This window comes from Rhinoraja longicauda, chromosome 15, assembly GCF_053455715.1.
Source record: "Rhinoraja longicauda isolate Sanriku21f chromosome 15, sRhiLon1.1, whole genome shotgun sequence".
NCBI lineage: Eukaryota > Metazoa > Chordata > Chondrichthyes > Rajiformes > Arhynchobatidae > Rhinoraja > Rhinoraja longicauda.
In genome coordinates, this window is record NC_135967.1 from 41,016,907 (window position 1) to 41,032,115 (window position 15,209).

Here is a 15,209-nt window from a genome sequence, read left to right on the forward strand (position 1 = left end):
AAAAGCTTTTGTTTCGTGCACACTATCCAGTCAGCGGAAAGACAATACATAATTACAATCGAGCCATTTACAGTGTGTAGATACAATATATTGGAATAGCGTTTAGTGCAAGCAAAGTCCAATCAAGGATAGTCCGAGGATCACCAATGAGGTAGATAGTAGTTCAGGACCGCTCTCTGGTTGTGGTAGGATGGTTCAGTTGCCTGATAACAGCTGGGAGGAAACTGTCCCTGAATCTGGAGTTGTGCGTTTTCACACTTCTGTTCCTTTTGCTGGATGGGAGAGGGGAGAAGGGGAGGGGAGAGAGTACGTTCAAAATGGATTGCAAACTGATTTTGAATTTTGCATAATTTATCAGTTTGTTCTAAAGGAGGGGCAGTATCAATATGTGTCCTGTCATTTAATATTTTTGAATATCTGGACTATTGCTTACAAAAAAATTGCTATTACATTGATAATGGACATTCAATTACTGTGGTCTTAATTACAGCAAAACTATCAGTGATTGCCATCATTACTCAACGAAGCTGACAGCAACTTCAGGATATTTGTGCACGTGGAACTCAATGCTGTTAATGACCCGATGTGTCTTTGTTGGTGGCACCATTTTCAGCTATTTCTGGCGTAATCAAATTCATTTTTACGAGATCTGATTTCAGGTATTTGGGAAGCAGTTGTGCCTCTAGGTATTTTGGAAGTCTTTGGAAGAATTAATGGGACCCAGGTGAGATTTTCGTGGCATCGAAGCCAAAATGAAAACTTAACAAATTATCCGCATCTGAAAATAACTAATATTATGCTCGTGACGATTTCCTCGTAGACCAGAGAACGGTACAGCACAAGGACAGACCATTCAGTCCATAATGTGTGGTCTGAGCATGATGTGTAGACCATCTCTTCTCTATCTACACGTAATCCATATTCATCTATTCCCTGCACATCCATAAGCCTATCCAAAAGGCTCTTAAATGGCAATTGCCTCAACCATCACCCCCAGCAATGCATCCCAGACATTTGCCACCCAAAAGACTTGTCCCAAATATCTCCTTTAAACTTTCTGCTCTCACCTTGAAGCCAAGCCCTCTAGTATTTGATTTTTCCATCCTGGGCAAAAGGTTCTGGATCACTACCCTATCTATGCCTCTCATAATTTTTCACACAGGTCTCAATCAGGCCTCCCCACAATCTCCGGCATTCCTGAGAAGACAACCCAAGTCTGTCCGAACTCTCCTTGTATTCAATCCTGACTGCTGGTGCTGTCTGTACAGAGTTTGTACGTTCTCCCTGTGATCGTGTGGGTTTTCTCCGGGTGCTCTGGTTTCCTCTCACATTCCAAAGGCTTGCAGTTTTTGTAGGTTAATTGGCTTCTGTAAATTGCCCCTAGTGCGTAAGAGGCAGAACTGCGATAACATAGAACTAGTGTAGCGATCATTGTTGGTTAGCACTAGGGTTACCAACTGTCCCGTATTAGCCGGGACATCCCATATTTTGGTCTAAATTGGCTTGACCCGTACGGGACAGCCCTTGTCCAGTATTAGTCCCGGGGGGCGCTGTAGGCCCCGACGCTGTAGGCCCAGACAGTGTAGGTCCGAACAGTGTATTACGAAGTAAACTGCTGATACAGGCTAAAATCTGTGCCTGCCTTCCAGACAGTGTTGGTGCAGACAGAATAGGCCCCGAGTCCCGGGCGCTGCCTAACAGAGGTTGCGCAGCAATCCTCCTCCCTGCCCGGGCGGCCGCCATTGGTGAAGTGAGAGCACGTGGCCGCTGGCTGGTTGAGGTCACGTGGGGCGCGGGGCGGTGTGGCGGTGTGGCGGTGTTGTCACCTTGTCCCGTATTTGTGAGTGCTATAGTTGGCACCCCTAGTTAGCACAGTGGGCCAAAGACTAGTCTGAAGAGGGTCTCGACCCGAAACGTCACCTATCTTTTTTTCTCCAGAGATGCTGCGTGTCCCGCTGAGTTACTCCAGTATTTTGTGTCTATCTTAAATATATAGTGATTAGTTTAGTTTAGTTTAGAGATAAAGTATGGAAACAGGCCCTTCGGCCTACCAAGTCCGCACCAACCAGAGATCCCTGCACTAATACACTATCTTACAGTACCTAGGGACAATTTACACATACACCAAGTCAATTAACCTACATCCCTGTACATCTTTGGAGTGTGGGAGGAAACCGAAGATCTTGGAGAAAACCCACGCAGGTCACGGGGAGAACGTACAAACTCTGTACTGACAGCACCCGTAGTCAGGATCGAACCCTGGTCTCTGGTGCTTCAAGCGCTGTAAGGCAGCAACTCTACCGCTGCGCCACCGTGTACTAAAGTGTCTTTAGTACATTTTTGGATATATTGTCTAAATACTTCTGGATTCCTGTGTGATTGTTCCAATTAATGCATGTTTAATTTTTTGATCCAGAAATGATTGTTCACACATCATAGAGATTGTGAAACAAATTAATATTCTCAAATGTCCCGATTGGTAAGAGATCCTGTGAAAACCCAGCGTAAATTTCAGAAGGTGTCGTTGCTAAATAGGCCCATTGTCAGTCAACAATTACATAAATAGGATGTGCACAGGCTGAAGATAGACCCAAAAAGCTGGAGTATCTCAGCGGGTCAGGCAGCATCTCTGGAGAATAGACCCTTCTTCAGACTCATTCACAAGTACACGTTATAGGAGTGGAATTCGGCCATTCGGCCCACCGAGTCCACTCCGCCATTCAATCATGGCTGATCTCTGCCTCCTAATCCCATTTTCCTGCCCTTAAATCAAGAATTTGTCTATCTCTGCCTTAAGCATCTCCAGAGATGCTGCCTGCCCCGCTGAGTTACTCCAGCATTTTGTGTCTATCTTCGGTTTCATGTTCTCCCTGTGACCATGTGGGTTTCCTCCGGGTGCTCCGGTTTCCTCCCACCTCCCAAAGACGTGTGAGTTTGTAGGTTAATTGGCCTCTAAAAACATTTTACCCCAAAATGTAGGGAGTGGATGAGAAAGTGAGATAACATAGAACTTGTGTGAACGGATATTCGATGGTCAGCGTGGATTCAGTGGGCCAAAGGGCCTGTTTCCATGTTGTGTCTCTAAAACTCTGAAACCCAGGAGCGTGATGTGAAATCTGGGTGGATTGTGAGAAGGTTAGTTCAGTTTATTTCGTTAGAGACACAGAGCGAAAACAGGCCCTTTGGCCTACCGAGTCTGCACCGACCAGCGATCCCCGCGCACTAACACTATCCTACACACACTAGGGACAATTTACGTTTATACCAAGCCAATTAACCTACAAACCTGTACGTCTTTGGAGTGTGGGAGGAACCCGAAGATCTCGGAGGAAACCCACACGGAACACGTGGAAAACGTACAAACTCCGTACAGACAGCACCTATAGTCAGGATCGAACCGGGGTCTCTGGCACTATAAGGCAGCAACTCCACCACTGCGCCACCATGCCACCCTGTTTGTCTCATTGTTACCAACCCGTTGATCTCAAATGGCCATGGATAGTTTGGAGATGGTTGAAGATGGAAGCTTTTTATCCACATCCTACTTACGCAATTGTTGACTGATTATTGTCTTTTCTCGTGTATGTGAGCCAGCCTTCACTGGCATTGAGAGCAGCGTCGAGACACAAACCTAATTTATGGAAGCCTTTGTATTCATGCTCAGCAGCTTGTTATTCAAGGCATGCGTTCAGCTTGTCAGAGTTGACAGAGGCTATGACAATTTGGACATCAATTGGGCTGCAAAGACTAGGTACGCTGATAAGAGGTGAAGCTTGATAGCAGAAGGGATCCTCATTATTAATTTAGATATTGGATGGGATGTCAGTGTCGTGACATGACAGCTATTTTCTCTCGGCTGATTGCCATGTTAAGTACTTGTCACGCTAGAAAACTGTTCACCGTGATCGGCACTTCACCTGGTGAGGTGGAGCCAAATGCACCGTTCTCTGCAGTTGGCTTGCATGGCCAAACCCAAGACCCCATCCAAGTCGTACTAGCTTCAAAGTCGTCTTGTTGAGTCTCATTGCCTGTAAAGGTTGAGTAGGCTGGGACTCTAGTCCTTGGAGCGCAAGAGGACGAGGGGGTGATCTTATTGAGGTGTAAATAATCATGAGAGGAACAGATCGGGTAGATGCACAGAGTCTCTTGCCCAGATTAGAGGAATCGAGGACCAGAGGACACAGGTTTAAGGTGAAAGATTTAATAGGAATCTGAGGGGTAACTTTTTCACACAAAGGGTGGTGGGTGTATGGAACGAGCTGCCAGAGGAGGTCGTTGAGGCAGGGTCGATCCCAATGTTTAAGAAACAGTTAGAAAGATACATGGATAGGACAGGTTTGGAGGGATATGGGCCAAACGCAGGCGGGTGGGACCAGTGTAGCTGGGACATGTTGGCCGGAGTGGAGAATCTCCGGAAATGCTGCCTGATCTGCTGAGTTATTATCAGATTTATAGTTACGATAAGGAGTGCTCCTGATCGACTTGGAGTCATTGTAAACGCTTTTCAATTGTAATTCGGTGATGAAGATGGGGACTTATTTTTTCCTGGGGTTTGCTATCTGGACATCTTCCAGTCCTTTGGAACAGCAAAATGTTGTTTGATCAATTATGTGATCGTGGCGAAAGTTGAGAACATGTTCCATTCCAACTGGAGAAGTGAGAAACCATGCAAACTATCGGGCGGCGCGGTGGCGCAGCGTTAGAGTTGCTGCCTTACAGCGCTAGGGACCCGGGTTCGATCTTGACCACGGGTGCTGTCTGTGCGGAGTTTGTACGTTCTCCCCGTGACCTGCGTGGGTTTTCTTCGAGATCTTCAGTTTTCTCCCACACCCCAAAGACGTACAAGTTTCTAGGTTAATTGGCTTGGTATAAATGTAAATTGAACCTAGTGTGTGTAGGATAGTGCTAATGTGCGGGTATCGCTGGTCGGTGCAGACTCGATGGGCCGAAGGGCCTGTTATCTAAATTTAAAAAAGGAAACTATTACAACATTTTCTATACACCACAGTATCTAAGGATTTCTCTTACTAACGTGCAATTTCAACGTGGCATATAAAACCCTCTGTCATTGCATTTAATCTGACTGCAAATTAGTTTAGTTTAAAGATACAGCATTAGGGGCACCATGTACAGAGGCCAATTAACCTGCAAATCTACACGTCGTCGAGACCTGGGTGGAAACCGGAGCACCTGGAAGAAATCCATGCACTCACAGGGTGAACATGCAGACTCCACACAGACAGCACCTGAGTCTCCAGCACTGTGAGAGCTCCAGCAGCAGCTTTTCAGGCTACCATTGGGCTGCCCGACACTTCTCAAAATAACTATAGTGAAAGCAATTAGGATTACCGTTGTCTTTCAGTTCACTGAAGATACCTCCCAACTATGTAAAATATTTCTGATTGCCTAAGGTCGACACGATCATTTATAAATGCAGTTTTATTCTGTTAGACTACTTTACACTCCCTCCAAGAGAACCACCATAATGAAATGGAAAAACAAAGTGAAATAGGGCTGAGAATATGAAAATTGAAAGACCCCATATTGACATCTTAATAGCAGCTGCGAACTTGGATTGCAAGTGTTTTAAAGAGATTTCAGCTGTGCGGCATGTCAAATCATCTCCGCTGCACTTGATCTTTTGATAAATGCACGGCATTCATCAACCGTACAAGTCAATTCCTCACGAAAGTGGGAGGTTCAAGTGTCAGAGGGCAGAGATCAAAACAAAAAAAAAGATTTGAAAGTTAGGATTAAGAAAGGATTCCAGGCGTGCATTTCTTGAAAGTGAGAGGATTAAGCGTGAATGTGGAATAATACATGTGCGTGAAGGAACTGCAAAAGCTGGCTTAAAACAAAGATAGACACAAAAATGCTGAAGCAACTCAGCAGGGCACAACTCATCAGGGCAGGCAGCATCTCTGGAGAGAAGGAATGGGTGACGTTTCGGGTCGAGACTCCTTCAGACTCTTCAGAATAACAGAGTTTCTTGGAAAAAAAGATATTTGCTCATTGAGCCTGCTGCTGTTTCGTGTTAGCCGGAAAATTATAATGTCAGTTGTTATTATTCAGCATAGATAAAAATATCATATTTCTGCGTTGATAATGAGAAATCATCTGTAAATGGCAAAACTAAAAACAGACACGAGTAAAATATTGGAAAAAATAATATTTTGAGAGGGTCGTCTAACAAAAGGTCCCGACCCAAAATGGCACCCACCCTTTTCCTCCAGAGATGCTGCCTGACCCATTGAGTTATTCCAGTACTTTGTGTCTATCTTTGGTCGGGCAAAGGTTCACGTATGAAACACCAGAACTTTCTTTTCAGCATTGTGCATTTGGCAAAGTTGTATAACATGATGAATATCTGGAGTCATAGAGTCATACAGTATGGAAACAGCCCCATCGACCCAACGCCCCGCAACGGCCAACATGTCCCATCTACACTAGTCCCACCTGCCGGCGTTTGGCCCATATCCCTCCAAACCTGTCCTATCCATCTACCTGTCCAAATGTTTCTTAAACGTTACGTTTGTACCTGCCTCAACTTCCTCCCCTGGCAGCTCGTTCTGTACATCTACCACACTTTGTGTTAAAAAAGATGCCCCTCAGGTTCCTATTAAATCATCCCCCCCAACGTTTTACAAATCTTCTCACCTGGAAATGATGAGAAAACAAATTCTCTATTTCAGTGGGGTGAGTAAGATCACCTACAACCATGAAGTCCTCTCATTATCTTTGAATCCCTGAATCCCTGAAACTAAAAGGCTGAAATTCATCTCTTTGTAACTTAAGCAAAGAAACTTAAGAATGCCACAGAAGGCTGTGGAGGCCAAGTCAATGGATATTTGTAAGGCAAAGATAGATAGATTCTTGATTCGTACAGGTGTCAGGGGTTATGGGGAGAAGGCAGGAGAATGGAGTTAGGAGGGAAAGATAGACCAGCCATGACTGAATGGTGGAGTAGACTTGATGGACCGAATGGCCTAATTCTGCTCCGATGGGTGTAGGATAGTGTTAATGTACGGGGATCGCTGGGCAGCACGGACTTGGAGGGCCGAAAAGGCCTGTTTCCGGCTGTATATATATGATATGATGATATGATCACTTATGAACATGAATTTTTAAGCCAGTGCGTGTCATGATATAGACCTTAAGAGCAATATTGGACAATATTATTTCTGCCACGAAAGGAAGCTTTTGCAAGGAAAAGCATTAAATATCTGGAAGAGTTAAACCAAGAAATCTATTGCTATTGAGGGCGTGCAGTGTAGGTTTTGCTATTGAGGGCATGCAGCGTAGGTTTACGAGGTTAATTCCCGGAATGGCGGGACTGTCATATGTTGAAAGACTGGAGCGACTAGGCTTGTATACACTGGAATTTAGAAGGATGAGAAGAGATCTTATCGAAACGTATAAGATTATTAAGGGGTTGGACACGTTAGAGGCAGGAAACATGTTCCCAATGTTGGGGGAGTCCAGAACAAGGGGCCACAGTTTAAGAATAAGGGGTAGGCCATTTAGAACTGAGATGAGGAAAAATATTTTCAGTCAGAGAGTTATGAATCTGTGGAATTCTCTGCCTCAGAAGGCAGTGGAGGCCAATTATCTGAATGCATTCAAGAGAGAGCTAGATAGAGCTCTTAAGGATAGCGGAGTCAGGGGGTATGGGGAGAAGGCAGGAACGGGGTACTGATTGAGAATGATCAGCCATGATCACATTGAATGTCGGTGCTGGCTCGAAAGGCTGAATGGCCTCCTCCTGCACCTATTGTCTATTGTTAAAATCCTCTGCAGATTCAAGGTTTGAGAGACGTGGAGATGATCGTGATTTGTTGTAAAGAGGGAAACGCGGGAATTGATCTTAAAAGGTGACAGCGACAGCAAATGGGGTGGCATGGTGGTGCAGCGGTAGAGTTGCTGCCTTACAGTACTTGCAGTGCCGCAGACCCAGTTTCGATTCCGACTTCGGGTGCTGTCTGTACGGAGTTTGTACGTTCTCCCAGTGACCGCGTGGGTTTTCTCCGAGATGATCGGTTTCCTCCCACACTCCAAAGACGTACAGGTTTGTAGGTTAATTGACTTGGTATAAGTGTAAATTGTTCCTCGTGTGTGTAGGATAGTGTTAATGTGCAAGGATCGCTGGTCGATCCGGACACGGTGGGCTGAAGGTCCTGTTTCCGCGCTGTATCTCTAAACTAAACATTTCTGGAAGTGAGGCAAATTGGTGAGTGTGTTCTGGACCGTAACAGTTTAAGGACAGGGTTTGGCAACTTGAGGAGAATCCTAAAATGGAGGCAAAGGAACTGCGGATGCTGGAATCTTGAGTAAAGTACAAAGAGCTGGAGTAACTCAATAGGTCAGGCAGCATCTGTGGAAGACATGGACAGGTTACATTTCCCTTGATGAAAACAGAGAACGCTGAAAGCACTTGACAAGTAGAGTCAATGGTTTGGGTCAAGAATTGTTAAACAGCGAAAGCAAGCCTTTTTAAAGTTGCAGAGTGTGGGAGGTGGAAAGAACAGGGGGGGAGGATTCCCTGTGATAGAGCATAGGCCATAGTTTCAAGACAACAATTAAATAAAACAGCAGATGGAACAAAATGGTACAGAAACAAACGGAAAGAAAAGCAGTCTAGACTTTGTTTTACACCATATCTTATTCTCAGCTGTAATAAATAAACTTTTCGTCGACTGTCTGATTATTTTCAAAAGCAATTGGGGTGAGAACAAAATATACCATTTATTGTTATTCTCTCCATTACCTGGATAGAGTGGATGTAGAGAGGATGCATCCACTAGGGGCAGTCACGGTGGCGCAGCGGTAGAGTTGCTGCCTTACAACGAATGCAGCGCCGGAGACCCGGGTTCGATCCCGACTACGGGTGCTGTCTGTACGGAGTTTGTATGTTCTCCCCGTGACCCGCGTGGGTTTTCTCCGAGATCTTCGGTTTCCTCCCACACTCCAAAGACGTAGAGGTATGTAGGTTAATTGTCTTGGTAAATTTAAAAATTGTCCCTAGTGGGTATAGGGTAGTGTTAATGTGCGGGATCGGTGGGCCGAAGGGCCTGTTTCCGCGCTGTATCTCTACACTAAACTAGTGAGAGAGTCTAGGTTCAGAGGTCATAGCCTCAGAATTAAAGGATGTTCTTTTCGGAAGGAGACGAGGAGGAATTTCTTTAGTCAGAGGGTGGTGAATCTGGGGAATTCTGTGCCACAGAAGGCTGTGGAGGCCAAGTCAGTGGATAATTTTAAAGCAGAGATAGATAGATTCTTGACTAATATGGGTGTCAGAGGTTACGGGGAGAAGGCAGGAGAATGGGGTTAGGAGGGAGAGTTGGATCAACCAGGATTGAATGGCGGGATAGACTTAATGGGCCGAAGGGCCTAATTCTGCTCCCATCACTCCATAAGTTCACTTATGAACATATGAAAGCAATGTGGGTGAGAACATAATCTAGTATTTATTGGCAGTGTCTCCTTTACCATCCACTATTCCTCCCTCATGTACATGGACAGACAGCGATGCGGATGAGTACCGAAGGAAACGTAAGCTTATGTTACTCACTCATCCCTGCCTCAGAAGATTTTTTTGCAGTCGGAAGCTAAAGTTTCACAAAGTTCACAATCAGAATGATTAATGCGAAATGCAAACCTTGTCTGAACATAGTCTAAATTTATACTAATTACTTCTTTTGCTGTAATGAGCCCAGTGAACATTATGAATGACATGTCAGCTTTCTCTGATAACAAAGCACTGCACTTACTACGTTCATCAGTGAAATTCAGTTCAGACTCCAATGAACATTTGATGGGCTTTTGATAACACTCTCTCCTTCAATGTAATGAAGTCTAATTTGTTCAGAATCATGCATTTTCTTGCAGATTCTGTTATTCCATTTATTCTCGGGCATGAAAGGGAAGAACAAAGATTCAATAATTCCTTATATTAGAAGATGGAACAGTACAGCACAGGAGCAGGCCCTTCAGCCCACTGTGTCTGTGCTGGACAAGATGCCAAGATAAACTAATCTCAACTGCTTGCACATAAGTTCATACGCTCTAGGATCAGAATTAGGTCATTTGGCCCATCAAGTCTAATCTGCCATTCAATCATGGCTGATCTATCTTTCCCTCTCAACCCCATTCTCCTGCCTTCTCCCCATAACCCCTGACACCCGTACTAATCGAGAATCTATCTATCTCTGCCTTAAAAATAACCTTTGACTTGGCCTCCACAGCCGTCTGTGGGAATGAATTCCACAGATTCACCACCCTCTGACTAAAGATAATTCCTCCTCTTCTCCTTTCTAAAGATTCAGTTCTTTTCTGAGGCTATGGTCCCTGGTCCTGGACTCTCCTACTAGTGGTGATCATATCCCACCATTCCCTACATATCCAAGAACCTATCTAAAAGCATCTTAAATGCCATTATCATATCTGCCCCCACCACCATCCCTGGCAATGTGTTTCAGATGCCCACCACTCTGTGTAAAAACACCTTCCCATTCCCACACTCACCTTTCCATCCTGGGCCTCCTCCATTGAGGCCACAGAAAGGAACAGCACCTCATAGTTTGCTTGGGTAGCTTACATGAATGTTGTAATTATTTAATTTTAGGTAACTCCTACATACACCTCTCTCCCACTTCACACCCTCTTCCTTCCCCCCCCCCCCCCCCCTCTCCCCACCCCCTTTCCCCTCCTTCCATGAAAATTTATTTAACCAGTTCCACAGTTTGCAAGAATGGATTCCCCTGGGTATCGCACTGTCCCTAGCCAACAATCGGCCTCCCTGGGAACCTCCTTGCCCGAGGTCATTTGTAGCTGGCCAGGATTGTGAGAAAGTAATGGCAATGGGGATGAAAACATTGGAATGTGCTTGGAACAGGTGACTGGGGATGGGGAATATTCAAGGCAGTGCCGCTGCAGTCAACAGTCCCTGTAAAGATAACGCTGATCTATTTGTCTTCTTATCTTCCTGTCAGGAAAGTAATATTGATTTTGGTCTCAGCCTCACTGTCTCCTTTCCAAGCAAAGGTAAACAACAAACTTAGAGTCATACAGTGATACAGTGTGGAAACAGGCCCTTCAGCCCAACTTGCCCACAACGTCCCATCTACACTAGTCCCACCTGCCTGCGTTTGGCCCCGTATCCCTCTAAACCTGTCCTATCCATGTATCTGTCAAAATGTTTCTTAAACTTTGTGATCGTACCTGTCTCAACTACATCCTCTGGCAGCTGCACCCACCACCCTTTTCTTGTGTAAATAAAATTACCCCTCAGGTTAAATCTATTAAACCTATTAAATCTTTCCCCCCCGTCACCTTAAACCTATTTCCTCTGGTTCTCGATAGCCCTACTCTGGGCGAGAGACAGTGCGATTACCCAATCTATTCCTCTCATGATTTTGTACACTGACAAACTTACACTTGGAAACTTGAGATGTCTTTAGTGCAATGAGAACCACAGTGAACCACACTAAACTTAAAAGACTGCCGATCCTGCTGTGTATTCTTTGGGCCAGCGTTTAGAATGTTGGTCCATTGCCATTGAGTTTTGGTCCATTGCCAATTTTTCTAGGTATCCAGTTTTGTGGATGCAGCAAAATATAATGGATTATAATGACATCTTTAGTGAAATATAAATACCACAGCCATTTTCCTCTTCGGCTTACCAAAGATCTCCAATCTGATCTTTTCCTTCCCTGTAGCTCCTATCATTATTCACTATATCCTCGGCCATTCTCCTTGTGCCAGTTTGAATTATGGCCCCTAGCAGTCAACTGTCAGATAGTTGATACATTTTTGGCGGCAACGGTGGCACAGCGGTAGAACACGGTGGCACTGCCTGTCAGTACCAGAGACCCGGGTTCGGTCCTGACGAACAGTGCTGTCAGTACGGAGTTTGTACGTTCTCTCCGTGACCGCGTGGGTTTTTCCGGGTCCTCCGGTTTCCTCCCACATTCCAAAGATGTACAGGCGTGTAGGTTAGTTTGGCTTTGGGATAAATTGGAAATTGTCCCCAGTGTGTAGGATAGTGCCAGTGCACAGGGATCACTGGCCGGCGTGGACTCAGTGGGCTGAAGGGCCTGACCCGCGCTTTACCTCGAACCTAAATTAAACAAAGCTAAATATCACAAATCAGTGGTAGGATGCAGGTTATGGATAACAGATCCAATCTGACTTGAGCTTCTTATAAAATGCTGCTGAGTAATATAGAACAGTACAACACAGGAACAGGATCCTTGGCCTACAATGTCTGTGCCGAACATGCTGCCAAGTAACACTAATCTCCTCAGGCTGCAGCAATCCATTTCCCCCATTCCCTGCATATCTATGTCACGGATATGGGTAACGTATCTTTTACGAGGATGTTGCCAGGACTAGAGGGTCTGAGAATTAGGGAGAGGTTGAGTAGGCCGGGACTCTATTCCTTGGAGTGCAGGAGGATGAGGGGTGATCTTATAGAGGTATATAAAATCATGAGAGGAATAGATCAGGTAGATGCACAGAATCTCTTGCCCAGAGGAGGGGAATCGAGGGCCAGAGGACATAGGTTCAAGGTGAAGGGGAAAAGATTTAATAGGAATCTGAGAGGTAATTTTTTCACACTAAGGGTGGTGAGTGTATGGAACAAGCTGCCAGAGGAGGTAGTTGAGGCTGAGACTATCCCAAGTTAGACAGGCACATGGATGGGACAGGTTTGGAGGGATATGGACCAAGCGCAGGCAGGTGGGACTAGTGTAGCTGGGACATGTTGGCCGGTGTGGGCCGAAGGGCCTGTTTCCACACTGTATCACTCCATGACTATGACTCTAGGAAATAATATCTCTAACCAGTGGGCTCATAATAAGAAGCTGTAAATTTAAGATAATCAGCAGCAGAACAAAGGGAGATGCGAAGAGATGTTTCTTCACAGGCTGTTGTCAAGACGTGAAATTCCCACCTGGATCAGAAATAGCTTTTAAGGAGGAAAGGGAGAAATATTTGAAAAATAACTTAAAGTGAATTTTGCCAGAAGGCTGAAAAAGGAAGGAAGTGGCCTGACCTTTCAGAGAACCTGTTTAAGCGTTTAGGGCTGAAAGCCATTAACACCCACCACCCTGAGTGTAAAGAACTTCCCCCTCATCTTAAAGCTATGCCCTCTAGTCTTTGTCATTTCCTCCCTGGGAAAAGGTTGTGATTGTCAGAACCCTATCCATTGCCTCTGATCATTTTATGTGCTTCTATCAGGTCTTCCTTCAGCCTCGTGAGAAACCAGTCCAAGTTTGTCCAACCTTCCCTTCTGGCTAATACCTTCTAATCCAGGCAGCACTCTGGTAAACAAGATGAATGAATGAATGAATAAGCTTATTGGCCAAGTATGTGCATATACAAGGAATGTGCCTTGGTGCTCCGCTCACAAATGACAACACAAACATACCGTTAACAATTAAGAATAAAGCATAACCACATCAAAACAATAAGGATACAACATTACGGTCTAAACATGTGGGTGAAAATAAACCAGAGCAAAAAAGAGACTACAGACTTTGGTTATTGAGTAGAACTATCACTCATGGAAAAAAAGCTGTTTTTATGTCTGGCTGTGGCTGCTTTGACTGTCCGGAGTCGCCTTCCAGAGGGAAGTACTTCAAAGATTTTGAGGCCAGGGTGAGAGGGGTCAGAGATGATCTTGCCCGCTGGCCCTTGCAGTGTACAGTTCAGATCAGTCTGAAGAAGGGTCTCGACCCGAAACGTCACCCTTTCCTTCTCTCTTGAGTTGCTGCCTGACCCGCTGAGTTACTCCAGCATTTTGTGTCTACCCAGCACTCTGGTAAACCTACCCTGCACCCTCTCCAAAGCCACCATATCCTTCCTGTAATGGGGTGATCAGAACTGCACACAATACTCCAAATCTGGCCTAACCAAAGTCCTATAAAGATGCAACAAGATTTCCTGACTCTCACAGTCAAGCGTCATAATATCCTCAATGGATCATCACTTAATATGGTTGGGAAAGAGAGAAGCCAATTGCTAAGAAATATTCCCAAGTAAAAGCCCATTTTGAATAGATCAGTGACTATTTTAATACATCTATTGCCTTTTAAATGAATTTGATCCAATCTAGTGGGTATTGCATAAATTCTATCCATACCATATTCAGACCTCAACCTGTTTGCTCTCCATGTGTAAAACATCATGTATGAGTGGCACGGTGGCACAGTGGTAGAGTTGCTGCCTTACAGTGCTAGAGATCCGGGTTCCATCCGGACAATGGGTGCTGTCTATACTGAGTTTGTACGTTCTCCCCATGACCCGCGTGACTTTTCTCCAGTACCTCCGGCTTCTTCTCACACTCCAAAGACGTACAGGTTTGCAGGTTAATTGGCTTGGTATTATGATAAATTGACCCTGGCGTGTGTAGTATAGTGTAAATGTGCGGGGACTGCTGGTCGGCACGGACTTGGTGGGCCAAATGGCCTGTTTCCACGCTGTATCTCCAAGTTAAACTAAATCTACAAAACAATCCTATTCTAGGCCTTAGCTTCAACAGCTTGGAGCAATGAGAAAAATTTAAGGAGAATAAAATGGCACAATAATTAACTAAGTCAAACGTACAGAGCCTTGCCACTTAAATACCAGATTCTTCCTCTGATTTACTCTTAAGGTTGATAAGAATAAGTGGGTTGATTGAGCTCAGTTTCCCCCAAGTGTTTTTTTTATTAAAACCTTTGCAACTTATACAGTTTGTGGCAGCAGCTTTTTGGTAATTAATGAGCTTGCTTCTTCATCTATTCTGCTCATTCTGCTTCTGGTCTGCATAGCTTACCAAAGCAGGTCACGAGAATACATTTGCTTCTTGTGTGTAAAGGCTGCAATTTCCAGCAGGAAGAAGGTGCCATTAATCAAACCCACATTTGAAAAAGTTTTGAGATACTGAGATAACTCTTGGTTGAAAAGGGTTGAAAGATTTCACAAATTATTTTGTAGTTGCATAACATGCATCAACTTCACAGGGGTTTGAAATCCTCGACTTTCATAAAAAGCAAAATCTAAAGCTCTCTAACATCCTTTTCCACTCTTCACGATTGATTAATTCAGAGCACCTAAAGTGTGAGACATTATCACAAGAACTGCATCATCTATGATGGGCCCCAAGGATAGTTTACAGGTTATAAGTCATCAGTGATAGGAGTAGAATTAGGCCATTCGGCCCATCGAGT

The 15,209-nt window shown here is 44.7% G+C and overlaps 1 protein-coding gene across 7 annotated transcripts in view; it reads left to right on the forward strand.

The window, feature by feature from the left end:
- The window catches only part of tenm1 (teneurin transmembrane protein 1), a 1,669,493-nt gene that overhangs the window by 1,113,507 nt on the left and 540,777 nt on the right, over positions 1-15,209 (forward strand). The gene's annotated exons all lie outside the window — the stretch shown is intronic.